The sequence below is a fragment of the Bombus huntii genome, chromosome 6, assembly GCF_024542735.1.
Source record: "Bombus huntii isolate Logan2020A chromosome 6, iyBomHunt1.1, whole genome shotgun sequence".
NCBI lineage: Eukaryota > Metazoa > Arthropoda > Insecta > Hymenoptera > Apidae > Bombus > Bombus huntii.
Window position 1 is genome coordinate 573114 of NC_066243.1, and position 15998 is coordinate 589111.

Genomic DNA, 15998 nt, shown 5'->3' on the forward strand with positions numbered 1-15998 from the left:
ATCAGCTTTTCCATCAGTTTTGGACCTGTTTGCATTTCTCATCTTTAGCTCAGTTTGACGTGAAAAGTGTAATAAATTATTCGATCAATAATCTCACTCCCCCTATTCTTCCTAGTTTGTCTTCCTGTAAAGATACTTTCGTTTAAAATCTGTATTTTTTGAGTCACTGTGTATTTATATTTCCTATGCATTTTTGTTTTTCTTTCTCTTTTTTTGTACATTTACTATTTGTCATTGTAGACTCGTGCTCTTGACTTGCTAAATAAAATATAATAAATAAACGCCGAGAGCTAACAGTAACACGTTCCTAATGATCGCCTTTTTAAAGCATACTTCTGTTATTGTCCTGTAGATTTTGGAACCCATGTAAAGTGACAGATATAAGTATTCGTACAGTTAGAACGTAGACATATAACTAAAAGAGAATTATTTTTTATACTATTCAAATATGTATAACTTTATACTATACACAGACACTTAACACTGTTAAGTGTAGACAAACAAATGTCAATTAAATCACTCGGTAATTTATAATGACACAAGGTTTGTAGAACAAGAATTGTAACGATGTTATATTGTATATACTCGTGTGGTATGGATCAACCTTTGTTTGTGTACATTTATTATAAGTAATAATATATAATAATAATAACGTAATATATATAAGCATTATAAGTATTATAAATATCTATACAATCTACATTTACGTTTATTTGAATATATTTAATCGTATCGAATATATTGAATATATGTAATAAATACATATATACATATGAGTATTACAAATATCTATACAATCTACATTTACGTATATTTGAATATATTTAATCGTGTTGAATGTATTGAATGTATATAATAAAATATCTCACTTTCATTTTCTATGGTACAGTAAAGCAACTGTGCGGATTTTGTCCCTCACTGCATACGATATTTAGGTGACGAAGTGCTGACCTTAGTTTTCTAGGCTTTAAGGTTGGCTCGGATACGGCTAGTAGTTCAGTAAAGCCAAATTTACACCGTAAACGAGGATGAAAGCAACGTTTTTCGATGCATCATTCACAGCGAGACAGTATAAATTCGGCTTTACTTGCTACTTGACTACTGGTCGTGTCTCAACCAGCTCCTACCCACATTACGACTCACTAAGAACTAACTTTCTGGAAGCTAGCACGTGCCGAATAAGTTTTTCCAAACTGCATCTTTCGTGTATTTGATAGCTTATGAATTGTATTAAGAGAAAAGTGGTGATCCAATAAAATATCTTCTAATTTTTCTGTACGTACATATAATGTCTGTTACAAATGTTAAAAGCTACATTCACTTATGAGAGTAAGTGAAACTCAAGTAGGAAGCGTCATATTTTTTGCATCCGGACGCTGTCGAAGCTTCCGTAAAATTAATGGTGCGTCCTGCAGATCTTCGTTCATTAAATTAAAGTTGAATTCCTGATGCTTGAAATTAATGATACGCTCGAAAGCAGTTGATGGTCCGTATAAATCGTTTCAAGCTGTTTCCTGGAAACTGTTATGAACACATCTTTTTCTGTCATTTCATAATTCATTCATCCGATGAATAGAATATAGAATGGATTTATTCATCTGCCAAAGAGAATATCACCGTTGATCCTATAAGATGACTCAACAATTATCATATTTAGCGACAGTTTACTCAAAATTGTAATATTCACTTCAAATACTTTTTTTACAGATCATAATTTTACGTTAAAAAATACAATGATAATATATCAGGTGATCTCATAGTTCATTCTTCCACTCTATCTTTTAGCGAAGAAAATTAATACTCACGTTCATTGGAAGTTTCTCCAATCTGATGCAAATATCGATGTACGATACTACTGCTACTACTATGTTTGCTATTTCTTCAGTAGTCAAGTGAAGTTCTGCTTCAATTACAACTATCAATGCTTCGACATCGAAGGTTACTCTTCGACCAGACCTGGCCTCGTCAACAAGGTCGAAAACACCATTCCGAAATTTTGAGAATCATCCCTGACACTTCCTCACATTCAGTACATGTTCGCCGTATACTTGACAAATATTCTTAACAGTATCCATAGTTGTGGTGCCCCTTTTAAACTCGCATAGTATACAATACCGCAAATGCTTCTCGCTGACACTCATTTTGTAGCTTCTCTTGATGTGAGAAGTAACGATCCAATTGCTTCAAACTCATCTTGCACACTGTCCAGATGATCCTCTTTCGGAAGCGTGAAGTAGAGTTCCTGTAAACACATCAGCGAAACGTGATACACACGATTGTCTACAGTAAGATAAGAAAGTACATTACTTAAGCCGAATTTACACTGTTTCGCTTCGGAAGTACACGGCGGATGAAACTAGGTTGGAAGCGGCGATCATCCGTCGTGCTCTTCCAAAGTGAAACAGCGTGAATTCCGCTTTATGGGATTACCACATATCTTACGTTCAGCGGATACATTGAAATTGATTTACATTCTGACGCATGTGTCTATATGACAAAGATTTTATTCTAATGAATGTTTGAAATATTCATTATATTTAGTTTCTCTTTTGCATTTCGTTGGATGTTTCTTCAGATAACAATAACAATAACAATAACAATAACAATAACAATAACAATAACAATAACAATAACAATGACAATGACAATGACAATGACAATGACAATGACAATGACAATGACAATGACAATGACAATGACAATGACAATGACAATGACAATGACAATGACAATGACAATGACAATGACAATGACAATGACAATGACAATGACAATGACAATGACAATGACAATGACAATGACAATGACAATGACAATGACAATGACAATGACAATGACAATGACAATGACAATGACAATGACAATGACAATGACAATGACAATGACAATGACAATGACAATGACAATGACAATGACAATGACAATGACAATGACAATGACAATGACAATGACAATGACAATGACAATGACAATGACAATGACAATGACAATGACAATGACAATGACAATGACAATGACAATGACAATGACAATGACAATGACAATGACAATGACAATGACAATGACAATGACAATGACAATGACAATGACAATGACAATGACAATGACAATGACAATGACAATGACAATGACAATGACAATGACAATGACAATGACAATGACAATGACAATGACAATGACAATGACAATGACAATGACAATGACAATAACAATAACAATAACAACGATAACAACAACACTGCCGATAACAACAACAACAATAACAACCATCGTAATAATAATAATGTTGCCTTTGCCGTGTTTTGAATGAAACAGGTTGAAAGGGTAAATGAAGAATATAGGAAAAAAGGGAAGAAGACAAAGAAAGTGAGGGAAAGTAGTGCATCTCGGGGTCGATGGATCGCACTTGCATATATACATGCAGAACAATTCGATCTCGAGCAAAATCTCTGTTAAAGAAAAGAATGAACAGATTTGGAAAGAAAAATAGAAGGATGCAGGAAACAAGTAAATTGTAAAATGAGAAGAGAAAACAGATGGAAGAACATAGACTTTTCTAAAATCCAAAGACGTACGAACTTATTGTAGTGCCATAGTAGCTTAAAAATGTCTGTCTAAAAACGACTTACTGTTACTAAACTGAGTTACTAGCTACTATAATTTCTATACAATAGAAACGTTTCTCGATAGAGATAATACTCACTCACAGACAAATAGCGTTCCATAAATTACGTTATACAATTTTTCAATATACAAGTCTCAATCAGCTTTTGAGTCTTGCTACAAAATATACTTATTTCGCTTGAGAAAAATCAATCTGCTGTGATTTTCTTCGCATCCTATCAGGCGTAACGACTTTGCAAAAAGTTAAGATCGTACAGCATAGGATCGTAAGCTTCTGCGTCCTTCCTGTAGAGTAGGTACCTAAACTATGATATCCTATTCATCTTGCGAAAAAACCTAACACATCTTTGGATGCAGAAAAAGTATGTTCGTGCATTCTTCACGTTTTTCGAAAAATAGTTTCTAATGAAATATATAGGTCAATAATTCTCAACCGGCGGTATGTCTGTCGCTAAGGTTACGCGAGAGATGGCCGATGGTACGTGGGTAATTTGCGCGATGTATCTTACTGCTGGCCGATCTCGAATTCCCATTTGCATACAACACATACTTTTCTTCTTGGTATCACAATTTTTAGATTCTGATTTCCGTAGTATGCACTTGAGGGAAGATTGAGGTCTACTGGAATTGTTTCTAGCAATCGTCAATTTTCTGTCTATACATAACATAAATGTTGTATGCAATTAGTAATTGAACATAATTTATCTAACAAATTTGCATGGGAAGAATATTTGTAAAATTGAAAAATATTTATGTAACTTTATTTACTAATCTCCTGATATATCTTGATTATATAAATCCAGTAATTTAATTTATTGATTTGCATTATTGCTGCAAAATCCTGGCTTTCAATCGCTATATGATAAATCAAGCAATGTGCCACTGTCGATTAAAATTATTTAATCGAAAAATATATTCGTATAATATTTGATTTAATTTCATATAAAACTCAAAAATATTCGAAACATCGTACTTCCAAAAATTTATCTACAATATTAATAATTCGTTGTTTTTCATAGTCAACTATATAGGAAAATTAATTCCACAATGGACTAGCAAAGAAAGTAGAAAATCGTGTGTAACAATCAAAGATAAATAACAATACGTATGAAAGATTAAATACTAAAACGTGATCTGTATTCGAATCTAAAAGCGTAAAATAAATAAGGAACAATCTACATATCACGCGAAAGCAGCTAGTAGGACCAACAAATTTGCTAGAACCAGCCATGAAAATCAGTTTATGGGGAGCGAAGAATAAACGTCCTTGTTCAAACGCATCGCGTGGTAGCAACGTTGAGCGAGGCGTTATTTTTCAACTTTCATCGCGTGGCTGCCGAGATCAAAGCTATTGCTCGTAAAGGGCAATTCAGTCGGAATTAACCAGCTAATCTATGTGTGTCGTGTTTCAAATTGAATCAGCCTCGCGCGCGTTGTTTACGGTAATGTGATAAATGAAAGCTGCTTAAAAATACGGATCACGAGGGTGTGTTGAGGGGATTGTTGCGCGATTGTTGGGCCGGCAGCCCGCAAAATATATCGCCCACGATTCGTTCGCTGATCATTATAAACGGGGACAATACCGTTGCTCGATAATGCACGAAGATCGTCGTGGATCTATGTCAGTGGTGATAGATGCCACGGTACCAAGCTTCCTGGCAATCTCGATAATATATCGCCTCGATGTATCGCGGCCACATATTCCTTCCTCCACGTTGCAACAGCAGAAATATGTATAAATTTTTGTTTCGCCATTCGCTCAGTGATTGGCTGATCTCGACCTCGCGTATGGTTTTATATTATGATTCAGCGATTGGTTGCGCTCGCTGATAATACACCACCAATCGTATTACCGCAATGTAAATTCGTAGACGCATTACCATAATAGCGAACAGTTATGCAGACAAAAAAGGAAAAGCACGATAAGTATATTGCGGATTTGCATGCATTTTTGTTAAATTTAAGAGCACACGAGCGCGCACGATACATGTGACGTATAAAAATATAGAAAATATCGAAAATATCTGATATGATATTTAAACAACGAAACAAATCCCTATTTATGTACCATTCTTTTTTATTCTATTGATAAAAATTTGAATTTGCATAAACACCCGCGGTCTAGTGATAAGATACGTACTCTGTCGTTTGCTGGCGAGTTTCATTTTTTATATTCAATACCTATCGGTCCATTCTATATTTCATGAGTGCTGTCATCCGGTGTAGTTGTGGGAGTAAAACTATGATCGATTCATAGATATCGATTGTCATAACTAAACGGCGGATTTTTATGCAGATTCATATTTTTGAGAATATGATTGAAAAAGTAGAATCTCGGTGGGAAATTGTTTTATCTGTCAAGTGTCATAAAAAGCACTGTACTTTGGATATTTTGCATATGTTTTGATTTCGTGTGCACGCTGTGTAATTTTGCACTCTCAAATTTAAATAAATAAAAGATACATAAATAAATACATAAAAATCTGCAGCCTGGTCCTCGCGTTAGTCGCTGTCCTTTTCTTATGGAATTTCGTAGATTTGTCATCAGTTTTAAGAAGATTTATATTTTTAGTAAACCCATAATCTTGTAAATGTATTTGGCAATACACTTAGGTACATGCTATTTTTCAATGCACTTGTATTTGTACTACTATTTGCAAGACATTGTTTTACTCTTTTTATAACCCAAATATTTTAGTAATATTTCTAGCTGCTACCATTCTTTGTATTTGAAATATTTACTAATAGGTTAATGTTCTTTAAAAATTGTGCTCTACAGTGAATGAAATAAATAATTACTATATTTTCACAATATTTAATCTATAATTTATTTCTCTAAATAAAAAAAAAGATAACAAGAATGCAGCAGATTTCTAAAATTTTATTATTTTTCTATGATTTTGTAATACATCAATTAACGATTCCAAAGTTTTTAAAGATGAACTACTTTGTCTTAAAATAACACCTTTTAATTGCCAAGTTAGGAAATCAATAAAAATGAACTCGTGTCTTTTTCACGAAATATAAAATATACAGTAAAACATATAATAATTCGCTGCAAAATCCAAGAAACGTGTGTTATACCGCTGCTTGATATCGATACTGTCACGTACTAAACAAATTTCAAGCTTACTTTTATCGAATACAAGGTCTACGTTGTGTTTTTGTTTCTATCGTGTAAAACGTCATGCATATTTATAATCCCATTAAATAAGGCCTGTATTTAGTGTTGTTAAAAACGCACATATTAAAATTGACATTTTTTTAAGTCGTATCACTATCAACCTGCAGCAACAATGTGATATAATGATTTCAATTTCTTTTACATGGCTGTTGAAGCGGTGATCGCGTGATGAGTCTTGAATCAATAATAATATACCATGTATGCAAATAGCATAATTACTCTCTTCGCTATATCCCTGTGTAATTGTCTTCTTTTTCCATTCACCGCATTCACCATATTGTGTTCTTCAATGAACTGACCGCTTTCAAGAACACTCTGATCCTTTCACGCGTGCTCAATAGCACACTTGCTCAACCAGCTTTCAGTCAGCTCGATGCGCATGTCCATCCCTCGTCTCATTGTTTGCTAAATATTTTATTCACATCCAGCATATTTTCTCTCATAGCTGTTGCTGGGAACTTTTTGACATTATACAGGGTGTTCTACTTAAATCGATCTTCGCAAAAAAATACCTTCGAAACTATTCCTGATACCGAAGAATATTTCCAACAGAAGTTGAATGGGTCCAGGACGATCAGGATCGACGCTGCTACGCCCTTTACGTTACTTTCTATCCAGTTATTGTACTATTTTTAATGTTAGAAAATACCTTCAGTTTGAGCGAAATATGAAAAATATGAAAATTAATACGCGCGACGTTTCGTTCCAATTTTACGCGAAGCATCTTCGAATATTACAAATCCCTTTTGGTTGCTGGGATGAGAGCAAGATTATGACGATTCGCACTGCCAATTTATGCTCCAGTGTGTTGAAATTGTCGAAACATGTTAGAACCGTCCATTTAATCTAATTCGATGTTTATGTTTACCTTCGGCCTCGAGTAAATTAACGCACTTGCCCAAATGAGTTGAGGTAACAGGAAAATTTCAATAAACAGGAGATTAAGATATGAAAATTCGTGGATTGCAGTAGAGTTAAAAGAGAGAAGAATTTGTTTCCCAATGGAAAATTGCTTGGCCCCGTGACGTTTTAAAGTTCGTTCGAAGCAATATTCTCAACGATATAGACATACCACCTGTCGTGTTGGCCGAGTTCGCTGGCTCATGTTAATAATCCACGGAAGCATGCGCTATCGCTGAAACGAATTCCAACTATGGATCGCTAATTTAAATATTAAGCCATGCAAAGCCAATGTTAATAACGTTGGTACAGTTAGCGGCACTACAGCGAATATATATGTATTTACATAAGGCAAGCTATCTCTTTCTCTCCTTTTATCTCGCTATCCTTAATGTTAGCGTGCCCTGTGTGCGAGTATGCGGATACAAGTAACAAAACATAGCCGTTTATTCCTTAACTTATCTTGACCAGCGGCGAAGCTTTTAGCCCATTCATGGCATATCGAAAGAACTGGCATACATACGTTCTGCGTGAGACCAAAAACGAGGAATACAGAGCTTCGTGTTATCTAACTGTAATATATCATGTAAGCATGATGGCCCATGACTCACATTTCTGCTAAAGTATTTTCTCAAACTTGTTATTTCTAGTAACCTTTGCTTACTGTTATATCGTGTAATTATTGTAATTCGTTCCGCAGAGTTCCACTGAAATATTTTCGAGGATTTTCTGTTTCTAGTAACCTTTGGTTGCTATTATATCGCGTAATTATTGCAGTTTATTTCGTACATTTCTACTAAAATATTTTCTCGAACATGTTATTTCTAGCAACCTTTGGCTCCTATTATATCGCGTTTATTATCATTAGTTTATTTCTTAGATTTCTACTAAACAATTCTCATTTAAGAAATTTTATAATACAACTAATTTCAATTTCAATTTTAATTCTGTTGAGAATTGTGGATCTTAATCGCCGAAATAAATGTATAGGAACACTTAGATTATACTTAGAATTGATATCAAAATAGTTTCAGATTTATTTAATATGTGATTTACAAGATATTCGTCGATATACATTTGCACATGTCTCAATACTCTCTTTGTCTCGCCATCTTTTATACCACACTACTACCTGAACAGTTGCATTTTAGACTCTGTGCACGTACATACTTCACACACTCTAGTCTAGTCTAGCACACAAAGTTACACATACCTCAATAAATTGAAAGCTTATTATTGATGTTGCAATCTCGATATCAATTATTCAAGTCATAAAGGATATAACCCAACAAACACGAAGATGGTACCCCACTGGGGGTAGCCACCCACATGATAATCAAACAGCTAAAAAATTCTACCAAATGTCCAAATTAGACAAATTGTGAATGTGAAATATTAAACAAAAAAAAAATTATTCAAGCATATGTTCTTTCAATTCTCTTAACTCTATGCTATTTTGTCTATTCCCAGCAAATAGACTAATACTGTTAAAGCATGTTGTGACACATCACGTAATTATCCTTACGTCTGGGACCTTATTTTCTTTTTAGATTTCTGTGTTTTAAACAATCCTTAAAAAGTCTTGAATACTCTTGCAAGTTTCTAGAATATCACGCAATAGTTTTTATCGCTACGTGTTAATTTCTTTAAGCAAAGTGAAATTTCAAGGAAAGAAAAATGGACAAAATGAAAAATTACTTTTAAACTGGGAAGAAAGCAGTATGCAGGATTATTGCAGTTAATTCCCAACATTTCTATTATAGTATTTTCTCAAGCTGTGTATTTTTATATCCGGACTATTGATCGTCAGTTAAATGGGCGGAAATGATTTTTAGAATAAACTCGGCGAGAAGAACTTTACATGTAAATTAATAGATCAATTCAGCGAAACAGTTACCGGGCAAATAGACTTTGTAAACACTACGATTGGCGTTTTTCCTGTGTACAAACCAAATAGTCCAATCTTAATTGCTTTTTGTTCAAACTATACAAAATATTAATCCTTTTTAAAGTAAATATACCCGTGAAGAATTAGATTTTTATTTTCATCGTGTATAGTTGGAAGCTTTTTCGTAAACCGATTTTTTGTTACATATAGCTAACTCGAAACAAAAAGAAGGAAAAAGATATACTCGGAACCATTAACTCTGACACTACTATGGATAATTGGATGATTACAATCGCTCGTTACGTAGTAATTGTCATACACATATGTATCACAAATGACGATGATCGCGTGACACGTAATGCGCATATTTCTTGAAATAGATTATGCAAAATAGAATAAAAGAAGTGAATCATACTACCAATATAGGTGCAACTGCGACGTGGTTTCTCTGCTTGTCCTCGTTTTCAATTCTATCGTACACAACCTTATTATTAAATTAGATAACTATAAATAACAAAATTGTTATGTAATAGCGTATGTACACGCTATTTAATTAAATATAATCTACTGCAAAAAAGGAAATAAAAATTCTGTATTACAATACGGTTTAATAAACCGTATAAATAAACGGTACAAATGCTTTTCGATTATATAGCACGACATGGGAAAAATCTAGTCAAAAATCGATATCGAAAATCTTTTGTGCAAGTTGTAAAACTTTTACGGCTCCATGTAGTCGAATGTGTAAGAAACATTGTATCGATACTTTTTCTTTCATTTGCGTACTCATGAAACGTGATGATATTGAAGGTTTTTTTTTCATTCATTGAAGGTTAAGAGCAATTGATGTGCTCGGTTAAAAACAAAGGAGGAAGCACAGACAGCTATTGCTCGTAACAAAAACATGGTATATTATACATGAAATACGAAAGCGTAATAGGTCGCTAAATAAATACAGTGGCGAATAAAAAAAAGTTTAGAATCGATATACTATGAATTTTAATCATTTCTGTCATCTATCCTGTGGTATATATTATATTTATTCATTGACCTTATTAAACATAAATCCATTTTCTAAAATTATGATGTATTTTTACACTTCTTATTCTAGAAACTCTCTTCTGGTCGCCACAGTACACTGTGTAGAGATACGAGAGAAAAGAAAAATCTGTAACAGACATTTTACTCCAGACCATTATGATGAAAAAAAAACCAATCTTAGACAATTGCTTATAATAAAAGCGTAATGTATCATTAAATATTTAACACAAACTTAAACAGTTATTTTAGTACTATGGTGTTAAGATCATGTTAAGGGATTATGAAATGAGTCGTTCATCTCTGTCATATTTCTATTTTGCAGTAAAACGTAATTCTTTAAGCATCTAACATCAAGTGCCATTGGAAAAACACATGGATACGCTGTTCGAGTGTGTGTGCATGTTTTTCGTAATGAAAATGAACCAAATGCGATAGAAGAATATTCAAAATGCTCTTCAAATCATGGTACCGCCTATCACGTAACATTTGCAAGCGTTTAGCAATGTTAAACTGACTCTGAACCTGTAACCTGCCTCTCATGGTCACTTGACCTATCCTCTTTAGACAGATTATGGAAATACATGGAATCGAGAGTACATTTCAGCTAAAAGCTTGATATATATGCACAATTGATGATAAACTAATCAATGAAGCTATACTAATTAGCGTTAGCAATGATCATTCCGATATTTAGTGAACGAGATCAATGAAAGTATCTCTACTAGTACGCACAAAGATCATTTTGTAAATCAAGCGGATTTCCATTCATTTACCAATTGAAATGCAAAGCAAAGTATGCAAACTATGTCTGTCGAGTGTTTGATTCAAACTGAATCTTCGCTAATGATCATAACATCCGAGCTTTGACTCTGTTTGTCCAGAATACTCGTTGATTCGCCGATGCCAAAAATCTTATTTTCTCGACTAATAGCATCCTGGCTGTCGCCATAGTCTTCAAATGAGCCCTTGACGCGACCATTTCTGCCAAGGTTAGGACGAAACACGAGCTGCTATATAGATTTTTTCCTGATCAAAAGCTTGGATTTTTTTAGGTAGCTTGTTTGATGATTAAGCAACTATTTGTCAGATGTTTTTTGAAACCAACAAAAGGCAGAACTTTTTGGAAGGGTTGAAAATCACGAATGAAATCATTGAACTTTGTATACTCGTTACAGCAATCGTTAATTTTGTACATTCCTAAAGATAATACTTTTCGTTCGTTTTCGATTATTATAGAATATGCTGCACTGCGCAAGGTTTTGAATTTGCTGTTTGGAAATGCCCTCTACATACGTCTTTTGTAAGAAGAAATTCTGAAACTAATATGCTAAAACGTTCATTAAAAAGTAATTTCCTTTTATAATAATTAGATCATAAAGATTTCGCAAAGTAAAATATGCAGATTTTTACGTATTCGTGGGAAATTGGAAGGTGCGAAAATGCACAGAGGGCATATACATGTAAAATCTGTGTATGTCTCTATGTGTACTTATAAAATAAAATACTCCACAAAAACATATAAAATATCCAAAGCACAATATTCCTTCTGATATTTAGCAGATGAACAAAATTTCAGTACAAGTTCCATTTCTTCAATCATATCTATAAAACTATAAAGATACATAGAATTCTACAAACAGTCTAATCACTATCACAATCAGTAGCTATCCACAAACACAATTATATCTTAAAACTTGACGACACAGATCTTACATTTTCTTTCGTGTGTTTCGGAATGGAATAATAACGCCGATTCATATCTATCGTACGAATAGATCGCAATTTCATATGAAGACAATTATTTATTACGAAAGAGAATCCGTGAGAATTAAAAAAAGGACATTAACGGGATATATCGGTTCACGTTTTATTACTGCAATAATTGCATTTTCATTTGTTTACTAGGTAGGAAAACGCCAATTAAATGGACGCTTGTTCGTGCATATGACATTGCCGTGTCCGCGTACCTCCACATTTAATGCTGTATTAAGCGGATTTTATAGTCAGCGTAAAATACATAAATACCGGAGCAGCTATTGGTATTAAAGATAAATCCTTTCGTCTCTGATCACATTGACTGTAATACCTGTAAAGTGCTGATTCAACCAATCAAACCATTCACTTCTCTTTCGCGATTAATGTTTCAAGTCGTTACGTGTTTAACAACTTTTACATGTTTTCGATTTAAACGTCACACGCGGTGCGATAAAACGTGTAATATTAGTCTAGTAATACGTCCATTAGCAAATCGGCAACAGATCGACTTTGCGCTGTGTTATCAAATTAGCTGGTATAATTATAGAATTTTTCGTAAATGGTCGAACTTGTAAAATAAATGTAGGAATGTTTATTATAAATTAACAGAAAAGACAGTATGATAAACACAATATTGTAACACTCTCATAAAATTGAATATAATATCGCACTTCACGAATTCGCTTAACACTATTTCTACGTCACAGCAACACGATGAACTTCTCTCAATCACGATTAATTCAACTCTGACCATTACCATTACTGTAACAAACCTTGGTAACGCTCACAACACTCCTTGACAACATTAACATATCTTAACAACGTTTATAAACAATCAGCCACGTCTTTCGCTAACGTCACACCATCCCACATAAATAATTCGACCAGTCGTTTCTAATATTTCACGATAATTGTATCGTGCCATACGCGTGCAAAATGTCTTGTATCGCGCATGAATAAGCTTCCTCGAGTGTTCAATTGTTCAAATACCATCGTGAGCCTATGTTTTTTTTTTTTTTTTATTTAGTTGTTTACATTCACAATTTGTCCGATTTGGACATTTGGTAAAATTTTTTGGCTGGTGTGAGCCTATGTGTGTTATTATTTGAAAGACCCACTGAAGAAAAGTAGATTTTCTCGCATGCTCCTGTGTGTTCTTCATCACAGTCTATGTCGCATACGAATCAAAATCTTCTGAATTGTACGGTAGTTGTTAGAAATGTACGTCCAAAAAATAATGGTTTTTATTTTCTGTTCTCCACGCTTTAGGGTTTAACGCGTAGAGTAAAGTGACGAATAAAAAGAAGAATAAAATTGTGTTTTATTCTGACATACGAGAATATACGAATTGGTGACATTATATACTTGAGGTGGTGTTTGGCATAAGGTGCCCAAGGAATACTCTACTGTTCACAATATAATTTATTTAACACCCAACAATCAACAATCAACAATCCTCGATTACCAATGAGTTTCTCGCTTTTCAACTATGTTTGCTTCGCTGTTAAGACTTGACTTTGCTGTTCAAAACTAAATGTCTCTTTGATCTCGTTCGTTTCTTTATCGCACCTCAATATGCCCACTACGCATTCCGCGACCGTTGCCGCGTACGCTTTCTTCTAAAAATTCGGTGGAAGGACCGTAAGGATATCGATGGCTTATTAGGCATGTCGGCCTTACGCTTTGAAACTATAGCACTTTGTGTGGCGAAGCTGTTGGAAAGTTCCGTGGTCGAGTGCCGCCACAGGGTAGACTAAACATCCTGCATGTCACAGCTATCGAAACAATAACCAGATAGTAACGGAATAGCCGCCTCTGATATACACCCGACGATAGTCCCTCCAGGAGGACTAGAACCTCAGTATAAAAATCCTCTCAAATCAGCGCTCGATGCCTTTCTGTTGTAACACTTTGAACCGTCAATCTGTTGCATTCGCATAATAAATTCTATTACCATATATAAAGTTCAATTTCTTCACCTTATTTATGAAACGTTCGAACTGCGACGCGAGGAGATTGTCACGTAAAATAACAAAATAAAAAAAAGAAATTTGAGGTGAAAAATAAAAAAAAGAAACTATTTTTTTTCTAACAACAATCCACTTTACAATCCACTTCCGAACTCTAGGCGTGACTTTCCAAGACTGAAGCTCTTACAATTTGACTTTCGATCGGATCCGATTACTTTCTTTTGTCATCCCTCAACATCCCCACCGTCCATACATTTGCTAGGCGTCCGCGACCGTTGCCACGTCGCCGAGTGCCGCCACATCTTTATCTCCATCGTCAGTCCATCGGATTTGAAGTATGCCGGTCGTGACAAGATCACCGGTGATGTATCATTTTCGTGATTTCTTGTGTCTCCTTCGTCACACTAGCGGTTATCCGAAACCTGTTTGTAGTCGATCAGGAAATTGGACTCTCCTACCCGAGCGTATGACGTATTTGTTTGTTATGTTTTCGTTACTCGCTTCGTTCGATTTGAACTCCAAGCGGTATTATTATGTCGCGATTTGTTCAATGTTTTGTGGTCGAGTGCCACCACATATTGAAAGATAAACGTTAGTTTTCTGAGAAGTTTCTAAAACTCTGTCTCCCTCAGTTCCCTCGATTCAATATTTTCTTTTTCCTATAGCGTTCCGTTACTTTTCTTTTCCTTCTGATATTCCACTATTTCGTTTGTCTTTATTGTTGTCGAAGCCTAAGAACTATTTCTATGAGGCGCGATAAGCTGCAATCGACGGCGATCGCGGCTGAAAAATCGATTTCCTTCGCCGCGTTACAAGATGCGCACGGTGAAACGCAACCTGTGGCCAAGGAGTTTCGTCTTATCTGATCCCAGATGGACGTATCGTCGGCGATTGTGAGACGTAGCGCGATTGCCCGAGGACGTGCGCGTTCCGTGGCGTTCAAGAAGCGTAGTACCCGGTTTATATAGACAGGCTCGCTGAAAGGACAAGGCAATTAATCTTAACGACACTGGCGTTGCGCATGGCTGCCACCCGGCTATGTGACGCTAATTAATCTAATATGCTATTGATATTATAATTAGGTGCACGGTCCTTTCTTCCTCATTCACAAGTCCTTTCGTTCCCGCGTCTCCCTTTCTCATTTCTGAAATCGCTTTGCGGCTACTAGCCGCTGGCTGATTTATTAGCGGACCGCTTGCGCTGCTATGCTCGAGAGCCAACAGGAAAACGAGGAACGAACCGTGGGTCGTTGACAGTTTTCGAAGGACCTCGCTGTATTTTATCGGATCGATTGTCGTTACCGTCTGAATGAATTACGAGCGCACGGCATTCAAGAAACTACTCGATGAAATTAAGCTTCTCGAGGAATTCAAGGGCCTCCGATGTAAATTCAGACTACAGGAATAAATAAATATTTCAACTAATGAATCCTTATTATTTAGTCAACTTGCATTTGTAATATTCGTGTGTACGATGATGTGCAGGTAAATAAAATTCGTTACAAGAATTTGATTGAAATTCTAAAATTTTTAAAATTGAGTCATATCGAATCCTTATTAGTTAATCGACTTATTACTCGTGTAATATTTATGCGTATCAGTGATTCAGTTTGAGAGTAAATAAAATTGGTTGCAGG

The 15998-nt window shown here is 34.9% G+C and overlaps 1 protein-coding gene and 1 long non-coding RNA gene across 3 annotated transcripts in view; one reads left to right on the forward strand and one right to left on the reverse strand.

The window, feature by feature from the left end:
- Positions 1 to 15998, forward strand: part of LOC126866468 (CCR4-NOT transcription complex subunit 6-like) — a 516829-nt gene that overhangs the window by 14520 nt on the left and 486311 nt on the right. The window lies entirely within an intron of this gene.
- LOC126866483 (uncharacterized) lies at positions 405 to 15308 on the reverse strand. 2 transcript variants are annotated; one of them, XR_007689889.1, is made up of 3 exons: positions 12724 to 15308; positions 1806 to 2242; positions 405 to 1625 (listed from the first exon to the last, which is right to left on the reverse strand). It is a non-coding gene; the product is annotated as an uncharacterized LOC126866483 (long non-coding RNA). The 2 variants fall into 2 exon arrangements; XR_007689888.1 differs by having other exon boundaries at positions 405 to 1521; positions 12724 to 15305.